We start from the raw sequence: 20,327 nt of genomic DNA on the forward strand, positions 1-20,327 counted from the left end.
GTGGGAGCGCACGGATTACACGGACCCATTAAAGTCAATGGGTCCATGTAAAACATTTACCGCACACGGATGTTGTCCGTGTGCAGTCCGTGTGCCGTGCAGGAGACAGCGCTACAGTAAGCGCTATCCCCCCCACTGGTGCTGAAGCCGCCATTCATATCTTCCCTGCTGCAGCGTTTGCTGTAGAGAAGATATGAATAATCGTGTTTAAAATAAATATCCATGTCCCCACCCCCCTCCCACCCCCTGTGCGCCTCCCCCCGCTGTTATTAAAATACTCACCCGGCTCCCTCGCTGGCGCTGCTTCCTGTCTTGGCCGCACCTTCTATGTATGAGCAGTCACGTGGGTCCGCCCATTACAATCATGAATATGCGGCTCCACCTCCCATAGGGGTGGAACCGCATATTCATTACTGTAAATGAGCGGCCCCACGTGACCGCTCATACAGTAGAAGGTGCGGCCAGGACAGGAAGCAGCGCCAGCCAGCGATGGAGCAGGGTGAGTATTTTAATAACAGCGGGGGGGGCGCACAGGGGATGGGATGGGGGTGGGGTCATGAATCTTTATTTTAAACACGAATATTCATATCTTCTCTACAGCAAATGCTGCTGCAGGGAAGATATGAATCGCGGCTTCAGCACCAGATGCAGGGGACAGCGCTAAACTTTAGCGCTGTATCCTGCACGGTGCGTGTGGTAGCCAGTGGGCACACGGGCGGCACACGTGTGCCGCACGTGTGCCACACTGATGTGCCACAGAAACGCACCGGCACACGGACACGGATAATTCCGGTACCGATTTTTCTGGTACCGGAATTATCTGGACGTGTGAGACTGCCCTGAGGGTGGGAGACAGTTCACATCAAAACAGCAGCTCTGGGAGGCTATTCTGACTTCATGCAAAGAAATACAAGCAGAAACTCTCCAAAAACTCACAAGTTCAATGGATGCAAGAATTGTGAAGGTGATATCAAAGACGGGTTCCTATGTTAACATGTAACTTGGCCTGTTAGGATGCTTTGGAGTTAAATAGCTTTTTTGTTCAGTGAATGTGACCTCCTAATGCTGCAAATTCCACAAATGAGCATTTTCAGTTCTTTAAAACATATGAAATGTTTAGAAATTTTACTGTGCCTAATAATTTGGAACAGTGGATTTTCAGTTTTTATTCATTTTGGAGATTATACTGTTATCATTGGGAGGTTTCTTCAATAAAATTTGATGTATACTCTAACGGTGATGACTTTTATTAGACTGACTGTCATTTGCACCGACCATTAGGAAAATCCGAGAAAAATATAATTTGCATAATAATTTGGAACACGGTGTATACTGTGTTTTGAACACTGTGAGTTTATCACTGTGTATATGGGGGAATTCACTGTGGGGGATATCATACTGAGCATGAGAAGGAATTTTTTTGGGGTGTCATACTCTTAAGGGCATTAAAGGAGCATCATAGTAGGGAGAACACTAAGTGGCTTCAATAAGGGTATGATTAATGATTAAGGCTATGTGCACATGTTCAGGATTTCTTGCAGAAATTTCCTGAGCAAAACATGACATTTTCTGCAAGAAATCCGCATGCGTTTTTTGTGCGTTTTTACTGTGTTTTTAGTGCGTTTTTGGTGCGCTTTTTTGGCAGATTTTTCCGGAGGTTCCCAATGCAATAATATAGTGGGAAATCTGCAAAAAATCCGCAAAATTAATGAACATGCTGCGTTTTTTACCACGATGCGTTTTTGTCACGGGAAAAAACGCATCATGTGCAAAAAATTGTGGAATGTATTCTAAATGATGGGATGCATAATGTATGCGCTTTTTTCGCATTTTTATAGTAAAAAAAACGCAAAAAATCTGCAACCTGTGCACACAGCCTAAGAGTTGCAATACATTTAAGTAAGGATGCATGCTCTTGTATGACTGTGACATGACCCTGTTTACTCAATCAATTTCTTTCGGGGGGAAGAAGTAATGGTCCAAGGGCCAATTAGGGTTTTTACTATGGGGGCCACATGATTTCTTTGTTCGTGTCTGCAACTATTAATGCATGTTTCTTATTTCCAATACACCAACGAACAAAAGGGTAACAATGTTTAGAACTTTTGACTTTCAGGCTCCATATCTCACCATCTACTACTGCTTTAAATGTGAGACTACCATCAGTTCATACAATCATCTTGGCTATCTCATATATAAACTTGACTTGCATCTATATAGCATATGATTAGTTATGCTGATTCTTGTCATGTCACTGCATTGTTACAGTTTTGCTCCCGGTGGTTGAAAAATCTTTGCCTTCCTGTATACTACAAAATGCAACCTGTTCTTACATTCCCTAACAGCTCAGTGTGTTATTAGGTTGATTTCTAAGTAAAAAGTCACTGTTTCAAATAGAGGAGAAGCCATGCAGAAGAATTCCTAAGAAAAGAGAAATAGCATCGTCCAGCTCATCGATAGTGGTCTCTCAAGAAAATTGCCAAGCTCGATCATGTGAGTGCCATGTCACTTGGAAGAATATGAAATGATGTCCGTTCATTCATTCAAAAGCCTAGAGTTGAACATCCAGGCAAAATATCAGCAAGTCGGCTCATCACAAGCTATATCAGTTCTGGCGTGACAAAGACTGCAGTAGAGGTGGCTTGTATGCTTTATAGTAGTGAGATCACAGATGTCCATGCAAACACCGTGCGACAGGCATTACACAAGTCTGGAATGGTGGCTCAAAAAAAGGGACGAAGCCTCGATTCCATATCGTCATAAGAAGCATCAGCTCGAGTTTGCAAAAAAGTACAAAAAGTGGACATTAGAAGATTGGAAATGGGTGATTTGAAACGATGAGACAAAAGTCAATAGACTAGGCTCAGATGGGTGCAACTGGGTCTGGAAACAAGAGAAAATAAGTAATAGATCAAGAAATTGAAGGAGTTATCAAGTTCAGTGCAGGAATCCTGATTATATAGGGCTGTTTCACAGCCAATGTCATTGAATACTTGTCCAGGATCAATGGTGGCCTCAATGCTGAGCTATATGTGAGTATCCTACAAGATGAGTTACTTTGTACACTTGAGTGCTATGGGTATGAAAAGAATGACATAGTGTTCAGCAGGACAACAATCCAAAGCTTATTGGGGAATAAATGATTTAATGACAATGAAGTAGAGGTGCTGGATTGGCCCCATAGACCCCAGACTGAAACCCAAATAAGCACTTGTGGGCAGAGTTGAAGAAAAAAATGTATACATACCCAAATGAGTTGACCAAACTTTGGGAAATAGACCTGGGATCAGATTTTGGTTGAGACATGTTCGAATTTCGAGAACATGCCCAGAATGATTCAGGTAGTCTTGAAAGCCAAACATGGATGTACAAAATACTAAGAAAATAATTAATATTTAATATAATAAATAATAATTAAAATTGATCTTTTTTAGAAGCAAAACAGTAACAATGCAGTGACACAGCAAGAATCTGCATAACTAATCATATACTAAATGGTGCTTTTTATTCTCTTTATATTCTAATTTTGTGATATATATATATATATATATATATATATATATATATATATATATATATATATATATATATATATATATACAGTATATGGGTGCTTCTCGCAAAATTAGAATATCATCAAAAGTTAATTTATTTGAGATCGTCAATACCAAAAGTGAAACTCCCATATTATATAGAGTCATTACAAACAGCGTGATCTATTTCATGTGCTTATTTCTGTTTATGTTGATTGTCTGTTCAGAGTCCTGTATCCAAACATATTAATGGATAGTTGAACGGAAAGAAAAAGTGTGGTAGAAAAAGGTGCACAAGCAACTGAAATAACTGCAGCCTTGAAAGGATTATTAAGAAAAGGCCATTCAAAAACTTGGGAGAGATTCACAAGTAGTGGACTGCTGCTGGAATCATTGCTTCAAGAGCCACCACACACAGACGTATCAAGGACATGGGCTACAAGTGTCACACTCCTTGTGTCAAGCCACTCATGACCAATAGACAACACCAGAAGAATCTTACCTGGGCCAAGGAGAAAAAGAACTGGTGTCATGGTTGTGGACAGGGTTCCTTCCCTGTCCTCTCTGGGTTAATTAGTATAGCCTCCTTCTGGTTTGGGGAGGGCTATATTTACCTGCCTTAATCTGGGGATCCTTGTCAGTGATACATCTGTCTTGGCTGTGTGTGTCTGACCCCCTAGTGTGCTTGCATACTGTTTGCTTCCTTCCATTTGCTTTCTTGTGTGTGACTGGGTCTGTTTTCTCGTTCTGTGCTTTGCCTTGTGACTGTGCTAATTGTCTGTTATTGGCTCTGACCTTCGGCTTGGTAATCTAACTTCCCTCCTGTCTGCCCTGTTTGTACTGCACTGCTATCTTCGTCACGTGTTTCAGGTCCTGCGCTCCGGCAGGTAAGCTTACCGCAGAGCTCCTTACCCTCTCTCTGTCCTTCTGTAACATGTGCACAGACTCCTCCTGTAATTCTGCAGCAGGGCTCTCACACGATCCAATCTCCTTGAGGTCTAGTGTGAAGTTTCCAAAATCAGTGATGGTTTGGGGAGCCATGTCATCTCCTGGTGTAGGTCCACTGTGTTTTATCAAGACTAAAGTCAGCGCAGCTGTCTACCAGGAAATTTTAGAGCACTTCATGCTTCCCTCTGCTGACAAGCTTTTTGGATATGTAAATTTAATTCTCCAGCAGGATTTGGCACCTGTCTACACTGCCAAAAGTCCCAATAAAAGCAACAGTATCACTGTGCTTGATTGGCCAACAAACTCACCTGACCTCAATCCCATAGAGAACTGTTATGTAGGCAATCCAGTGACACAGTGTGCCAGCAATCAGAGCACATACAGTGATCTGACAATAACCCAAAACAATAGAACGAGCTCTGAGACGTGGAATCTCTGTAGACCGCAATACCTGAACCTAACCTAAACACAACTAAAGGCAGCTGTGGATTGCGCCTGACACTACCTATGCAACTCGGCACAGCCTGAGGAGCTGACTAGCCTGAAGATAGAAAAACAAGCCTGACTTGCCTCAGAGAAATACCCCAAAGGAAAAGGCAGCCCCCCACATATAATGACTGTTAGCAAGATGAAAAGACAAACGTAGGGATGAAATAGATTCAGCAAAGTGAGGCCCGATATTCTAGATAGAGCGAGGATAGCAAAGAGAACTTTGCAGTCTACAAAAAACCCTAAAGCAAAAAACCACGCAAAGGGGGCAAAAAGACCCACCGTGCCGAACTAACGGCACGGCGGTACACCCTTTGCGTCTCAGAGCTTCCAGCAAAACGAAATGACAAGCTGGACAGAAAAAGTAGCAACAAAAGCAAAAAGCACTTATCTAAGCAGAGCAGCAGGCCACAGGAAAGATCCAGAAGCTCAGATCCAACACTGGAACATTGACAAGGAGCAAGGAAGACAGAATCAGGTGGAGTTAAATAACAAAGCAGCCAACGAGCTCACCAGAACACCTGAGAGAGGAAGCTCAGAAGCTGCAGTACCACTTGTGACCACAGGAGTGAATTCAGCCACAGAATTCATAACAGTACCCCCCCCTTGAGGAGGGGTCACCGAACCCTCACCAGAGCCCCCAGGCCGACCAGGATGAGCCACATGAAAGGCACGAACAAGATCTGGAGCATGGACATCAGAGGCAAAAACCCAGGAATTATCTTCCTGAGCATAACCCTTCCATTTAACCAGATACTGGAGTTTCCGTCTAGAAACACGAGAATCCAAAATTTTCTCCACAATATACTCCAATTCCCCCTCCACCAAAACCGGGGCAGGAGGCTCAACAGATGGAACCATAGGTGCCACGTATCTCCGCAACAACGACCTATGGAATACATTATGTATGGAAAAGGAGTCTGGGAGGGTCAGACGAAAAGACACAGGATTGAGAATCTCAGAAATCCTATACGGACCAATAAAACGAGGTTTAAATTTAGGAGAGGAAACCTTCATAGGAATATGACGAGAAGATAACCAAACCAGATCCCCAACACGAAGTCGGGGACCCACACGGCGTCTGCGATTAGCGAAAAGTTGAGCCTTCTCCTGGGACAAGGTCAAATTGTCCACTACCTGAGTCCAGATCTGCTGCAACCTGTCCACCACAGAATCCACACCAGGACAGTCCGAAGACTCAACCTGTCCTGAAGAGAAACGAGGATGGAACCCAGAATTGCAGAAAAATGGAGAGACCAAGGTAGCCGAGCTGGCCCGATTATTAAGGGCGAACTCAGCCAACGGCAAAAAGGACACCCAATCATCCTGGTCTGCAGAAACAAAACATCTCAGATATGTTTCCAAGGTCTGATTGGTTCGTTCGGTCTGGCCATTACTCTGAGGATGGAAAGCCGAGGAAAAAGATAGGTCAATGCCCATCCTACCACAAAAGGCTCGCCAAAACCTTGAAACAAACTGGGAACCTCTGTCAGAAACAATATTCTCAGGAATGTCATGCAAACGAACCACATGCTGGAAGAACAGAGGCACCAAATCAGAGGAGGAAGGCAATTTAACCAAGGGCACCAGATGGACCATTTTAGAAAAGCGATCACAGACCACCCAAATGACTGACATCTTTTGAGAAACGGGAAGGTCAGAAATGAAATCCATCGAAATATGTGTCCAAGGCCTCTTTGGGACCGGCAAGGGCAAAAGCAACACACTGGCACGTGAACAGCAGGGCTTAGCCCTAGCACAAATCCCACAGGACTGCACAAAAGTACGTACATCCCGTGACAGAGATGGCCACCAGAAGGATCTAGCCACTAACTCTCTGGTACCAAAGATTCCAGGATGACCAGCCAACACCGAACAATGAAGTTCAGAGATAACTTTACTAGTCCACCTATCAGGGACGAACAGTTTCTCCGCCGGACAACGATCAGGTTTATTCGCCTGAAATTTTTGCAACACTCGCCGCAAATCAGGGGAGATGGCAGACACAATGACTCCTTCCTTGAGGATACTCGCCGGCTCAGATGAACCCGGAGAGTCGGGCACAAAACTCCTAGACAGAGCATCCGCCTTCACATTTTTAGAGCCCGGAAGGTACGAAATCACAAAATCGAAGCGGGCAAAAAATAACGACCAACGGGCCTGTCTAGGATTCAAGCGCTTGGCAGACTCGAGATAAGTAAGGTTCTTATGATCAGTCAATACCACCACGCGATGCTTAGCTCCTTCAAGCCAATGACGCCATTCCTCGAATGCCCACTTCATGGCCAGCAACTCTCGGTTGCCCACATCATAATTACGCTCAGCAGCCGAAAACTTCCTGGAAAAGAAAGCACATGGTTTCAGCACTGAGCAACCAGAACCTCTCTGTGACAAAACCGCCCCTGCTCCAATCTCAGAAGCATCAACCTCGACCTGGAACGGAAGAGAAACATCTGGTTGACACAACACAGGGGCAGAACAAAAACGATGCTTCAACTCCTGAAAAGCTTCCACAGCAGCAGAAGACCAATTAACCAATTCAGCACCCTTCTTGGTCAAATCGGTCAATGGTTTGGCAATGCTAGAAAAATTACAGATGAAGCGACAATAAAAATTAGCAAAGCCCAGGAATTTTTGCAGACTTTTCAGAGATGTCGGCTGAGTCCAATCCTGGATGGCTTGGACCTTAACCGGATCCATCTCGATAGTAGAAGGGGAAAAGATGAACCCCAAAAATGAAACTTTCTGCACACTGAAGAGACACTTTGATCCCTTCACAAACAAAGAATTAGCACGCAGGACCTGGAAAACCATTCTGACCTGCTTCACATGAGAGTCCCAATCATTTGAGAAGATCAAAATGTCATCCAAGTAAACAATCAGGAATTTATCCAGATACTCACGGAAGATGTCATGCATAAAAGACTGAAACACAGATGGAGCATTGGCAAGTCCGAACGGCATCACTAGATACTCAAAATGACCCTCGGGCATATTAAATGCAGTTTTCCATTCATCTCCTTGCCTGATTCTCACCAGATTATACGCACCACGAAGATCTATCTTAGTGAACTAACTAGCCCCCTTAATCCGAGCAAACAAGTCAGATAACAATGGCAAGGGATACTGAAATTTAACAGTGATCTTATTAAGAAGGCGGTAATCAATACACGGTCTCAGCGAACCATCCTTCTTGGCTACAAAAAAGAACCCTGCTCCCAGTGGTGATGACGATGGGCGAATATGTCCCTTCTCCAGGGATTCCTTCACATAACTGCGCATAGCGGCGTGTTCAGGCACGGATAAATTAAATAATCGACCTTTAGGGAATTTACTACCAGGAATCAAATTGATAGCACAATCACAATCCCTATGCGGAGGTAGGGCATCGGACTTGGGCTCTTCAAATTCATCCTGATAATCAGACAAGAACTTTGGGACCTCAGAAGGAGTGGATGACGAAATAGACAAAAATGGAACATCACCATGTGCCCCCTGACAACCCCAGCTGGATACCGACATAGAGTTCCAATCCAATACTGGATTATGGGTTTGCAGCCATGGCAACCCCAACACGACCACATTATGCAGATTATGTAGCACCAGAAAGCGAATAACTTCCTGATGTGCAGGAGCCATGCACATGGTCAGCTGGGTCCAGTACTGAGGTTTATTCTTGGCCAAAGGTGTAGCATCAATTCCTCTCAACGGAATAGGACACCGCAAAGGCTCCAAGAAAAACCCACAACGTTTAGCATAATCCAAATCCATCAGATTCAGGGCAGCGCCTGAATCCACAAACGCCATGACAGAATACGATGACAAAGAGCATATCAAGGTAATGGACAGAAGGAATTTGGATTGTACAGTACCAATGACGGCAGACCTACCGAACCGCTTAGTGCGCTTAGGACAATCAGAAATAGCATGAGTGGAATCACCACAGTAGAAACACAGACCATTCAGACGTCTGTGTTCTTGCCGTTCAACTCTGGTCATAGTCCTATCGCACTGCATAGACTCAGGTTTAATCTTAGACAATACCGCCAAATGGTGCACAGATTTACGCTCGCGCAAGCGTCGACCGATCTGAATGGCCAAAGACATAGACTCATTCAAACCAGCAGGCATAGGAAAACCCACCATGACATCCTTAAGAGCCTCAGAGAGACCCTTTCTGAACAAAGCTGCCAGCGCAGATTCATTCCACAGAGTGAGTACTGACCACTTCCTAAATTTCTGACAATATACTTCTATATCATCCTGACCCTGGCACAAAGCCAGCAAATTTTTCTCAGCCTGATCCACTGAATTAGGCTCATCGTAAAGTAATCCGAGCGCCAGGAAAAACGCATTGACATTACTCAACGCAGGGTCTCCTGGCGCAAGAGAAAATGCCCAGTCCTGAGGGTCGCCGCGCAAAAAAGAAATAATAATCAAAACCTGTTGAATAGGATTACCAGAAGAATGAGGTTTCAAGGCCAGAAATAGCTTACAATTATTTTTGAAATTAAGAAACTTAGTTCTATCACCAAAAAAACAAATCAGGAATAGGAATTCTTGGTTCTAACATAGATTTCTGATCAATAGTGTCTTGAATCCTTTGTACATGTGTAACGAGATTATCCATTGAAGAGCACAGACCCTGAATATCCATGTCCACACCTGTGTCCTGAAACACCCAAATGTCTAGGGGAAAAAAAAGACTGAACACAGAGCTGAGAAAAAAAAATGATGTCAGAACTTCTTTTTTCCCTCTATTGAGAATCATTAGGTTGGCTCCTTGTACTGTTATGTAGGCAATCCAGTGACACAGTGTGCCAGCAATCAGAGCACATACAGTGATCTGACAATAACCCAAAAACAATAGAACGAGCTCTGAGACGTGGAATCTCTGTAGACCGCAATACCTGAACCTAACCTAAACACAACTAAAGGCAGCTGTGGATTGCGCCTGACACTACCTATGCAACTCGGCACAGCCTGAGGAGCTGACTAGCCTGAAGATTGAAAAACAAGCCTGACTTGCCTCAGAGAAATACCCCAAAGGAAAAGGCAGCCCCCCACATATAATGACTGTTAGCAAGATGAAAAGACAAACGTAGGGATGAAATAGATTCAGCAAAGTGAGGCCCGATATTCTAGATAGAGCGAGGATAGCAAAGAGAACTTTGCAGTCTACAAAAAACCCTAAAGCAAAAAACCACGCAAAGGGGGCAAAAAGACCCACCGTGCCGAACTAACGGCACGGCGGTACACCCTTTGCGTCTCAGAGCTTCCAGCAAAACGAAATGGACAGCTGGACAGAAAAAGTAGCAACAAAAGCAAAAAGCACTTATCTAAGCAGAGCAGCAGGCCACAGGAAAGATCCAGAAGCTCAGATCCAACACTGGAACATTGACAAGGAGCAAGGAAGACAGAATCAGGTGGAGTTAAATAACAAAGCAGCCAACGAGCTCACCAGAACACCTGAGAGAGGAAGCTCAGAAGCTGCAGTACCACTTGTGACCACAGGAGTGAATTCAGCCACAGAATTCACAACAGAGAACCTATGGGGTATTGTCAAGAGGAAGATGAGAGACACCAGACCCAACAATGTAGACGAGCTGAAGGCTGCTATCAAACTAACCTGGGCTTCCATAACACCTCAGCAGTGCCACAGGCTGATCGCCTCCATGCTACATTGCATTGATGCTGGAATTGATGCTAAAGGAACTCTGACCAAGTATTCAGTGTATTTACTGAACATACATAACATACATTTCAGTAGGCCAATATTTCGGATTTTAAAATCATTTTTTAAGCTGGTGTTATAAAGTATCCTAATTTACTGAGATAATGACCTTTGGGCTTTCATTGGCTGTAAGCTATAATCATCAACATTAATAAACACTTGAAATAGATCATGCTGTTTGTAATGACTCTATATAATATGTGAGTTTCACTTTTTGTATTGAAGAACTGAAATAAGTTAACTTTTTGATGATATTTTAACTTTGTGAGAAGCATCTGTGCATATATATGTATATACTAGATTGTGGCCCGATTCTAACGCATCGGGTATTCTAGAATATGCATGTCCCCGTAGTATATGGACAATGATGATTCCAGAATTCGCAGCAGACTGTGCCCGTCGCTGATTGGTCGAGGCAACTTTTATGACATCATCGTCGCCATGGCAACCATTATGACATTATCGTCGCTGTGCCCGTCGCTGATTGGTCGAGGCCTGGTGGCCTCGACCAATCAGAGACGCGGGATGTCTACGTCCTTTATGACATCATCGTCGCTGTGCCCGTCGCTGATTGGTCGAGGCCTGGCGGCCTCGACCAATCAGAGGCGCGGGATTTCTACGTCGATGCTGTGCCCTTCGCTGATTGGTCGAGGCCTGGCGGCCTCGTCCAATCAGAGACGCGGGATTTCCAGGAAAGACAGACAGACAGACGGAAAAACCCTTAGACAATTATATATATAGATACATGGCTGTAATATTGAGTAGTTTTAAAAATAATATTCTGAGTGATTTGGGATAATGGAAGCAGTTAAAGAGCCTCAGCTGGCCTTGGACTAAGAATAAATATGGGTAGACTTTGGGTTATTTTGGTAATTTTTGGACATCCCATTAACCCCTTTCTGATCTCGGATGGGATAGTACGTCCAAGGTCAGATCTCCTGCTTTGATGTGGGCTCCGGCAGTGAGCCCGCAACAAAGCCGGGACATGTCAGATGCTTTGTACAGCTGAGATGTGCCCGCAATAGCGGCGAGTGGAATCGCGATCCACCCTCCAATATTAACTAGTTACATGCTGCTGTCAAACGGTGACAGCAGCATCTAACTAGCGCTTCCGGCCATCAGTCCTGAAATGAGCGCATCGCTGACCTCCGTCATGTGATTGTGATCGGGAGTCAGCGATGCATCAGCATGACAACCAGAGGTCTAATGAAGACCTCTATGGCTGTTGATACCGGCTTGCTGTGAGTGTAACCCTGTGGTCGGTGCTCATAGCAAGCCTGTAATTCAACTATATAGGAGCGATCTGAGCATTGCTCCTATGTAGCAGAGCCAATCAGGCTATGCCAGCTTCTAGCCTCCCATGGAGGCTATTGAAGCATGGCAAAAGTAAAAAAAAATTTAAAAAAAATATGAAAAAAAATATATAAAAGTTTAAATCACCCCTCTTTCGCCCCATTCAAAATAAAACAATAAAAAAATTAACCTGATCGCTAAACGGCATAGCGAGAAAAAAAATTGAAACGCCAGAATTACATTTTTTGGTCGCCGCGACATTGCATTAAAATGCAATAACGGGCGATCAAAAGAACGTATCTGCACCCTAATGGTATCATTAAAAACATCAGCTCGGCACGCAAAAAATAAGCCCTCACCTCACCCGAGATCACGAAAAATCGAGACGTTACGGATATCAGAATATTGCGCAATTTTTTTATTTATTTTTTTAGCAAAGTTTGGAATTTTTTTTACCACTTAGATAAAAAATAACCTAGACATTTTTGGTGTCTATGAACTCGTAATGACCTGGAGAATCATAATGGCAGGTCAGTTTTAGTATTTAGTGAACCTAGCAAAAAGGCCAAACAAAAAACAAGTGTGGGATTGCACTTTTTTTTGCAATTTCACCGCACTTGGAATTTTTTTCCCGTTTTCTAGTACACGACATGCTAAAACCAATTATGTCGTTCAAAAGTACAACTTGTCCCACAAAAAATAAGCCCTCAAATGGCACTATTTATGGAAAAATAAAAAAGTTATGGCTCTGGGAAGGAGGGGAGCGAAAAAACGAAAACACATGATCATGGTCATGAAGAGGTTAAATGTTCTGCTGATAAAGGAGACAGTTAATAAGCTCCCTTTGGGTTATGATTTCTGGCCAGCAGTGACTGCCTATTTCTTTCTATATTATCCAGTCGTTGAGCATGTTAAGGAGGAGTACATCTGTGACACATATTCATTATAGTTATAGGTTGGCACAGCCCTCTACAATCCTATGTGTCGTCACTCAGATTCTTTACTTTAACAATAATTTATGCTATCTATTGCTAATAATAACCTTATCTTCAAGGAATGAGATTACCAATATAATAATATATTAGTCAGGAAGGGTAAAAAGAAATATTATCAGGTCAGTTTCATAAGATTGAAAAGTTCTTTTTTATTTTTAGTTTATAATTTATCCTAAAAAAATTTTTTTTTATTTACGCATGAATCGTCTGAAAATTTTTTAACAGGACAATTGACGCCAGTTGCCCTGCAAACAATGTTTTGGTAATTAGACTTTCTTTACTTTCATAATTCTAAGACTTTATATACAGGTCCTTCTCAAAAAATTAGCATATAGTGTTAAATTTCATTATTTACCATAATGTAATGATTACAATTAAACTTTCATATATTATAGATTCATTATCCACCAACTGAAATTTGTCAGGTCTTTTATTGTTTTAATACTGATGATTTTGGCATACAACTCCTGATAACCCAAAAAAAACTGTCTCAATAAATTAGCATATTTCACCCATCCAATCAAATAAATGTGTTTTTTAATAACAAACAAAAAAACCATCAAATAATAATGTTCAGTTATGCACTCAATACTTGGTCGGGAATCCTTTGGCAGAAATGACTGCTTCAATGCGGCGTGGCATGGAGGCAATCAGCCTGTGACACTGCTGAGATGTTATGGAGGCCCAGGATGCTTCAATAGCGGCCTTAAGCTCATCCAGAGTGTTGGGTCTTGCGTCTCTCAACTTTCTCTTCACAATATCCCACAGATTCTCTATGGGGTTCAGGTCAGGAGAGTTGGCAGGCCAATTGAGCACAGTAATACCATGGTCAGTAAACCATTTACCAGTGGTTTTGGCACTGTGAGCAGGTGCCAGGTCGTGCTGAAAAATTAAATCTTCATCTCCATAAAGCATTTCAGCCGATGGAAGCATGAAGTGCTCCAAAATCTCCTGATAGCTAGCTGCATTGACCCTGCCCTTGATGAAACACAGTGGACCAACACCAGCAGCTGACATGGCACCCCACACCATCACTGACTGTGGGTACTTGACACTGGACTTCAGGCATTTTGGCATTTCCTTCTCCCCAGTCTTCCTCCAGACTCTGGCACCTTGATTTCCGAATGACATGCAAAATTTGCTTTCATCAGAAAAAAGTACTTGGGACCACTTAGCAACAGTCCAGTGCTGCTTCTCTGTAGCCCAGGTCAGGCGCCTCTGCCGCTGTTTATGGTTCAAAAGTGGCTTTACCTGGGGAATGCGGCACCTGTAGCCCATTTCCTGCACACGCCTGTGCACGGTGGCTCTGGATGTTTCCACACCAGACTCAGTCCACTGCTTCCTCAGGTTCCCCAAGGTCTGGAATCGGTCCTTCTCCACAATCTTCCTCAGGGTCCGGTCTCCTCTTCTCGTTGTATAGCGTTTTCTGCCACATTGTTTCCTTCCAACAGACTTACCATTGAGGTGCCTTGATACAGCACTCTGGGAACAGCCTATTTGTTGAGAAATTTCTTTCTGGGTCTTACCCTCTTGCTTGAGGGTGTCAATGATGGCCTTCTTGACATCTGTCAGGTCGCTAGTCTTACCCATGATTGGGGTTTTGAGTAATGAACCAGGCAGGGAGTTTATAAAAGCCTCAGGTATCTTTTGCATGTGTTTAGAGTTAATTAGTTGATTCAGAAGATTAGGGTAATAGGTCGTTTAGAGAACCTTTTCTTGATATGCTAATTTATTGAGACAGGTTTTTTGGGTTATCAGGAGTTGTATGCCAAAATCATCAGGAATAAAACAATAAAAGACCTGACAAATTTCAGTTGGTGGATAATGAATCTATAATATATGAAAGTTTAATTGTAATCATTACATTATGGTAAATAATGAAATTTAACACTATATGCTAATTTTTTGAGAAGGACCTGTACATATCACTAGTTTTGCTCAGGGTTTCATCATTATTTGTAAATCAACCAGGAGCAGCTCCAGAACACAGAAAAGATGCTTAAGGTTCAATCGCTTTTCTTTATGTGGGATCCACTTGTCATAATGGTTTACAAATAATGATGAAATATTGATGTGTGAATGAAGGCATAGTCATATGACATCCTCTTTAGCACGTCTAGTATAGTAAAAAAAAACCTTTAGCCATCGCAAGTATAATCCGTTCATAATCAGCTTAATGGAAATACTGGGAAATTTTGAAAGACTGAGGATTTAACACCGTTATCAGATGAGACCCTCTATTATTACAATAAGAAATTACTATTTATGTAGTTCTCAATACCATGGGGATAGTGATCAGAGAATCAGCTGAAATTCCATTCTGCAGAGCTGTTCGAATTTGGCAAGGAAATTCAATTCACAGCAAATTTATTATATACAAATTGTATGTGCATTATTATACTCTGATATCTCTTCAAAACGCAGAGCATATTAAACATAGGTTTAAAGAGAAAACATTTGTAGTCAACTTGTCCTAGTCCTCACCAATGCAGGCAGGTGGGCAGCCCTTCTTTGCTCCAGTCTACTCTTCACTTCACCTTTTTCTACCACACTCTAACATCTCCTGACGGTCGGTCCAGGCCTCAAAAACTCATGATGTGAACCCGATGACATAAAGTTTAGCATGGCCTAGTCACTGTCTAGGGATAACTTCATCATGTTTTGAAGTAGTGAGAAGTGAATTGCCCAAGATTTAGACTCACCATAGTATCAATTCTCGCAACTCTTATTGTGGATATCACTTTCATCCACTGCTTCTAAGATAGAATTTGTTGCAAATTTTCAGATTTTTTAAGAGCACCCTTTTTGCCCTTGTCAGGCACTGTTAGGCAGGGGTCACACTTGCGAGAGCAATGCGAGAAACTCGTGCGAGTCTCTCACCTCTATACCCAGCACTGCCGCTGGCACTCGGAACTGGAGCGTTCAGCTACATAAAAATAGATGCTTCCCCATGCTCTGGTACCGAGTGTCAGCGCCAGTGTTGGGTATTGAGGCGAAACACTCTCGCGAGTCTCTCACATTGCAGTCGCAAGTGTGACCCCGGCCTTAATGTGAAGATTACGTGTTTCATTATAATCAAAACCACAGTGGAAGAATCAATAATTCAAAGGATCCAATCAGTCAACAAATGAACATTATTAATTTTAATGTGGTCTGTCTGGATTTCTTCAGGGTTTCCCTTTTTTATTTAAAAAAAATAGTGTGAACTGAGCTATTCTCACCATCAAGAATATCCTGAAATTTCCCAGATCAAGTGTGTTTAAGGGTCATGGGGAAACTGCTGATATCTAGTATATTAAGGCTCTGATCAGTGGAATTTAAGGGGATATTCTTTGAAAAAAGATTTTAAAAAGGAACTTTTATTCCAAAGTCACAATCTAAATATGGTAAAACCAAAAACCAAATGTGATCTTATCCCAAAAATCAATCAACTAAGACATTAAACTGAACATCGAAGTCTTATGAATGTCCCCTGATACCCCTAATAATTACATGCACATATTTGTGGATGTATCATTTTCATGAAATTGCTGCTTTGATGTAGACCAGAATGTTAACCCTTGGTCACCTCTGATCTATTCTTTGCTTGGTTCAAATTAGGAAAGCATAACATAATAGGGAAATTATCCTCCCATTACAGCATCTGTAGAGTGCTTTTACCTCCTAGTTTCCTTGTTGCATTCTGTGTTATCCGTCTTTTAACTTTTATAAATCTGCATTTATTTATTTTATTATCTTTCAATATGCATTGAGTAAAAAAAAATTCAAATTAACATTTGTGGTCGTCATTAAACAGGTTGTCCAATATTAGAAAAAAGCGTCTAGTTTAAATAAAATGTTATATATATATATATTATTATTCTTTATTTATATAGCACCATTAATTCCATGGTGCTGTACATGAGAAAGGGGTTACATACAGAGTTATAGAGTTAGAGTAATAGAGTTACACAGTATATACACACATTGCTCAAAAAAAATTAAGGGAAAAAATCCCACATCCTAGATATCACTGAATGAAATATTCAAGTTGTAAATCTTTATTCATTACATAGTGAAATGTGTTGAGAACAATAAAACCTACAAATTATCAATGTAAATATCCCATGGAGGTCTGGAGTTGGAATGATGCTCAAAATCAAAGTGGAAAATGAAGTTACAGGCTGATCCAACTTCAGTGGAAATGCCTCAAGACAAGGAAATGATGATCAGTAGTGTGTGTGACCTCCAAGTGCTTGTATGACCTCCCTACAATGCCTGGGCAGGCTCCTGATGAGGCGGCAGATGGTCTCCTGAGGGATCTCCTCCCAGACCTGGACTAAACCATCTGCCAACTCCTGGACAGCCTGTGGTGCAACGTGACATTGGTGGATGGTGCAAGACATGATGTCCCAGATGTGTTCAATTGGATTCAGGTTTGGGGAACGGGTGTGCCAGTCAATAGCTTCAATGCCTTCATCTTGCAGGAACTGCTGACACACTCCAGCCACATGAGGTCTGGCATTGTCCTGCATTAGGAGGAACCCAGGGCCAACTGCACCAGCATATGGTCTCACAAGGGGTCTGAGGATCTCATCTCAGCACCTAATGGCAGTCAGGCTACCTCTGGCAAGCACATGGAGGGCTGAGCGGCCCTCCAAAGAAATGCCTCCCCACACCATTACTGACCCACTGCCAAATTGGTCATGCTAAAGGATGTTGCAGGCAGCAGATCGCTCTCCACAGCGTTTCCAGACTCTTTCACATCTGTCGCATGTGCTCAGTGTGAACATGCTTTCATCTGTGAAGATCACAGGGCGCCAGTGGCGAATTTGCCAATTCTGGTGTTCTGTGGCAAATGCCAATCATCGTGCATGGTGTTGGGCTGTGAGCACAACCCCCATCTGTGGATGTCGGGCATTCAGACCATCCTCATGGAGTCGGTTTCTAACCATTTGTGCAGACACATGCATATTTGTGGCCTGCTGGAGGTCATTTTCCAGGGCTCTGGCAGTGCTCCTCCTGTTGCTCCTTGCACAAAGGCTGAGGTACGGGTCCTGCTGCTGGGTTGTTGCCCTCCTATGGCCCCCTCCAAGTCTTCTGGTGTACTGGTCTGTCTCCTGGTAGTGCCTCCAGCCTCTGTACCCTATGCTGACAGACACAGCAAAACTTCTTGCCACAGCTCGCATTGATGTGCCATCTTGGAAGAGCTGCACTACCTGAGCCACTTGTGTGGGTTGTAGAGTCCGTCTCGTGCTACCACGAGTGTGAAAGCACAACCAACATTCAAAAGTGACCAAAACATCAGCCAGAAAGCCTTGGTACTGAGATGTGGTCTGTGGTACCCACCTGCATAACCACTCCTTTATTGAGTGTGTCTTGATTATTGCCAATAATTTCTATGTGTTGTCTATTCCATTTGCACAACAGCATGTGAAATTGATTGTCAGTGTTGCTTCCTAAGTGGACAGTTTGATTTCACAGAAGTTTGATTTACTTGGAGTTAATTCTGCTGTTTAAGTGTTCCCTTTATTTTTTTGAGCAGTGTGTATGTATATATATATATATATATATATATATATATATATATATATATATATATTTAGTGGCAGTATACAGAGGTAGAAAATAGGAACATCGTCTCTTTAAATTTTTAGTTGGTTTAATGTTATGCGGCATAAACCAACAAGAAGGGAAAATAAACACAGCCTTTGCGGCTAAAATAGAAAACAACAACAAAAAAACACTGCAACACAGCCGATACGTATGTGGGTGGCACCCCACTCTGGAGCAATACAGGTCCCAGACTCTCTTCAGGACACCAAACCACTGGAGAATTCTCTCTCCTGTCTAGCTGAACCCAGAATGCCTAAAGAGCCTAGTTACTTAAACCCCAGACCATGTGACTCTTTCCATCATGTGACTGACCACATGATCATGACATTGCACAGGTCTTGTGGGCTCTGCAGGTGGAGATAAAGTGGACCTCCTCCCTCCCACTCTAGGAAGGTCAACATGAAACCAGCCCATTATGCAACTTCAACCTAACCCTCACGACACGTAGTGTGCAGGAGGAAAATACCACGTAATATCACTGATGCCATTAAGCGCAGTGACACATATATCTCCCTTCTATTACATTACCAGTGACTTTGTCAAAATATACAGTATATAAATAAATAACATTTTTGTATATGAAAAAAGATATTGGTAATATAAAATTATAATATACGTAAAACCTTATCAACGGTGTTCTTGCATTAATTTTTTCCGTAATAATAATATATATGTGTATATATATATATATATGTATATATATATATATATATTATGATGTTAGCGATATCGTCGGGCCACTTGAGCTACTTTGGGGATAGTCAACGTATGAGCGGGGGCGCCGATTCATGTTATATCAATATAGGAGGCCTACCTCTGCAGTTAGGGAGGTGTTTCTGAGACCATGGTCTTAGGATCAGATCACCTCCCTTATTTTATCTCTATCATAGTTTGCACCTTTGCTTTTTTGCACTTTTTTCAGTCTCGCAGGGTCGTTGTTTTAGTATGTTTTCAATAAAAGTACATTTTTATAAGGGTTATTTAAAGTGAACCTAAATGTGGTGAATACATAATCTGAGAATATAATGTTCATGTTCCTGTGGTTGGGTACTCTTCATATTTGAGATAAATGTTTGCCATGTATGCCGCGAAAATCTTTTTACGTTCCTTTAGACTCTGAAGACCACAGTATCAGCTGCATAAGGATGAAAATAAGGCTGGGGTCACACTAGTGTTGAATACGGATGAGTGCTAAGCGAGAAAACATCACTTAGCACTCAGACCATTGTTCATCTATGGGGCAGCTCACATCACTGTTTTTTTTCTCGGGCATATTCTGCATGTGAGAGAAATCAGACAACACATGGACCTTCCGTGTGACTTGCGTGAAATACACACATATTTTCCTAATTTCAGCCCTTTGAGCCATTAAATTCAATGGGGAAAAGCAGTGAGAAATGTAAAGCCATACGCATGTCATAAGGATGCCATACGGATGCATAGGTGCGAGAAAATAACATCATCGCATTGCAAGCGGATTACACATGGATGACCATACGGAGAAATCTCAGGTGACTCTAGGCAGGCAGACTCGGATTGATTTCCCATATGGCAAGTGTGATCCCGGCCTAACAAATAACCTCCTCACATTTAACATAACACATCACTCCCATGCTCATTGTTTCATAGTTTACCAATAGACATTAGAGAATCTATCAGCTAAGAATTGAGTTTGAGTCAAATTTGCTGAAATTTGTGAATTTCAAACATTTTGAGATTCAATTCATGTCTCAAATGAAA

The sequence above is a fragment of the Ranitomeya imitator genome, chromosome 1 (assembly GCF_032444005.1).
Source record: "Ranitomeya imitator isolate aRanImi1 chromosome 1, aRanImi1.pri, whole genome shotgun sequence".
Taxonomy (NCBI): Eukaryota; Metazoa; Chordata; class Amphibia; order Anura; family Dendrobatidae; genus Ranitomeya; species Ranitomeya imitator.